The following is a 3,472-nucleotide window of genomic DNA, read 5'->3' as shown; positions in this document are numbered from 1 at the left end:
CCCTCGCGCGTCCAGCCTTCCCCGCGTCCCTCCTTCCCTGGCCGCTATGCAGCTTGTGCCCTGCGGCTGACTCCCGCGTGCCGCCTTCTGCCCCTGGATTTCCCTAGACAGGATGTGACCGGGTGCCTTTCCACTACTGCAGGAATTGGGGCCACAGCTAAGACCCAATTGGCACTTAGCCCTTGACACAAAATTAATCAGGACTCCCCTTAGTTTTCTGGGCGTCAGGGAAACGAAGAGTTTGTAAAGTTAGACCTGATACTTTACTCTTGTGTGCAGAATAATAAAAGATTATGGAGAAAATTGTGTCCACTAATGTCCCTCTAACCTTATGAGCCTAGAATTTGGAAGATCTTTTCGCTCGCGAGATCTCTGACCATAGATTGCTTAAAAAACTATTCCATAATAAATTCCTAAGTAGTAGAATGGGAGACCTTTCTAATAAACCGTGGAGGTCATTAAAAAATAAACTTAATTAGAAATCGTGAAGGACCATTTTGAAAAATGACACAGGGTAAGGAAAATAATATGGTTGTAATGAAGGATTTTTCTGTGGAAAGACTTCAGAAACTTAACAGAACGTACTACAGAAGAAGAGAGAATTTTATGCAAACAAGATTTTTAAGGTTTAAAGAACACAAAGGATCTGAGTGACAGTTTTCTCGATTCTCAAAGTCTGCAGATAGCTAGTATCATTTTAGATGTGTAGGAGAAAAGTTAATTCGTGCTTAGGGCACTTAATTCTCTGAGAACTCCTAAATATGAAAGGCTAGGACTTTGAAATCCTTAAAATCATTTAAAAGTGAAAATACAAATCTCCGCAATAAAAAAGAGAAACTATAAATTATTATTGTTCTATTGCTTCTGTTTTAAATTTAAAGTATCACTTTGCCCAGTGGAAAAAAATCAATAGTCATGACACAATAAAAATATATTTGATTGAAAATTACATTTAACTCTTACACATATTAACCCTTATGAGGCTAATAGACCAATCAAGGGATTAATCTAGTGCAACAAATAATTTAATTTGGTAGGACATTTATGATACCTAGTGAACTCATTTGAATAATTGACTACTTGTTCCATTATAACTCTTAAAAGCCCCAAACAAATCTTTCGAATAGCAACAGGAAAGAATCCTCGAGAAGATTGAGCTGTTCATTAATAAGAGCCCAACAACCATGTGTTTAATGTCTGTGGAAAAAAAAAAAGAAAAAGAAAAAGAAAATGCTGGATTGTTTCAAAGCTCGTACCTATTTCCTTTTCTTAAATCTATTAACCATAGTGTTGACCTTAGTATTATTTCTGGCCCTCTTCAGTAGAATGTGCTTGCCAAAGTCAAACTTCAGGAGGACTACATTCTGATGGGCACAAGTCTCCTTGGAGGATATGTTGTTTTATTGTAGGAATAGGCATTTTAGGGACTTCCCTTAGTGATGTAAATGTTCAATATTCAATTTAGATAACAATTAATTTCTGTTTCTTTGAGAGATATATTAAACATGGGAACTCATTCAACTTAACATCAAACACCCACTAAACGATCCAATTAAAAAATGAGCAGAAGACCTAAACAGACATTTCTCTAAATAGACATTTTGCCAGAGGACAATACAGATGGCCAACAGACATATAAAAAGATGCTCGACATCACTAATCATCAGGGAATGCATATTAATAACACAGTGACGTATCACCTCACACCATTCAGAATGGGTCACATCAATAAATCAACAAATAACAAATGCTGGTGAGGATGTGGGGAAAAGAAAGAACACTCGCACACTGTTGATGGAACTGTAGATTGTTGCGGCAACTGTGGAAAACAGTATGGAGCTTCCTCAAAAAATTAAGAATAGAGCTACAATACACCCAGCAATTCTACTTCTGAGTATTTACCTGAAGAAAATGAAAACACTAGTTTGGAAGGATATATGTGCCCTGTATTTATTGCAGCATTACTTACAGTAGCCAAGATATGGAAGAATCCTAGGTGTCCATTGATAGATTAGTGGATTAATGATATATATACACACACAATGGAATATTACTTGACAATAAAAAAGAATGAAATCTTGCCATTCTCAACAACACAGATGGAACTAGAGGGTATTATGCTAAATGAAATGAGTCAGAGAAAGACAAATACTGTATGGATTCACTTATATGTGGAATCTAAAAAACAAAACAAAACAAGTAAATCAACAAAACAAAATAGAAACAGACCCATAGATATAGAGAATAAGCTAATGGTTGCCAAAGGTGAGGGGGTGGAGGGATGGGGAAAATGTCAATGTTAAGGACTGAATTGTGTGCTCCCAAAATTCATATGTTGAAGCCTCAAGCTCCAATGTGACTATATTTGGAGATAAGGACTTGAAGGAGGTAAGTATGGTTGAATGAGGTTATAAGCATGGGACCCAATTTGGTAAGACTGGTGTCATTATAAAAAGAGAAAGAGACACCAGAGATGCACATGCATAGAGGGAAAGCCATGTGAGGACATAGGGAGAAGGTACAGTTTGTAAGTTGAGAAGAAAGGTTTTACTAGAAACCAACCCTACCTGGTACCTTGATCTTGGACTACCAGCCTCCAGAACTGTGAGAAAATCATATTCTGTTGTTTAAGCCACCCATGTGGTATTTTATCAAGGCAGTCTGAGCCAAGCAAGGAGATTTGACTCAATGTGATTGTATCAAATATTTAACATTTGAAAGATCCCTAAATGACAAACTTTGGCTTGTTATTTGTTGGTTTTTAAAATTTTGATACTTTTACTTGGCATAATGTTAATATCATGCTGTAAAATTTTAAGTTTTTTTTTTTAGTATTCGATGTACTGAGTTTTTTCTTATAACTGAGAAGTTACTAAGTAATTTAGAGATGTTCAGAAATAAGGTCATGATATTTATTGATGTTTTTCTAGAATTGAATTTTATTATTGTAACTAACCTGCATTTTAATAAATATAATACTACAATTTAGTAAGTTTAACCTTAGGTATACTTTTTACTTAATTTGTTATTTACCTAAAAAAATAACTTTGTGATCAGCTAGTTTAAGTTTTAGACTCTAAAATAACTCATGAAATGATCTTATGTGGATTGTAAATGTTATTTATCAAACTATTATTTTGGGGGAAGTGGAGAATATCCTGTTTGTTTATTTTTCAGTAGTTTAAAATGTGCTTTTCTAAATACCCCAAAGTAAACATTGTAATGTTCAGTCTATAGCCATGCTACCCTGAACAAACCCGATCCCATCTGATCTCGGAAGCTAAGCTTGGATGGGAGACTACCTAGAAAGACCAGGTGCTGTAGACGTAAAAAATTAAAAAAATAAGGGATTGTAAGCTGACAAGGTTTTTGCAATCTGTGAGGTCAACCAAGGATTGCCTTGCCTAAAAAATTAAAAAAATAATAAAATTAAAAAAAAATCTAGAACTAACATTGTAATGTTCAACCTTTT

Source organism: Pteropus alecto, unplaced genomic scaffold (assembly GCF_000325575.1).
Source record: "Pteropus alecto unplaced genomic scaffold, ASM32557v1 scaffold79, whole genome shotgun sequence".
NCBI classification, from domain to species: Eukaryota; Metazoa; Chordata; class Mammalia; order Chiroptera; family Pteropodidae; genus Pteropus; species Pteropus alecto.
This window is presented reverse-complemented; position numbering follows the sequence as displayed.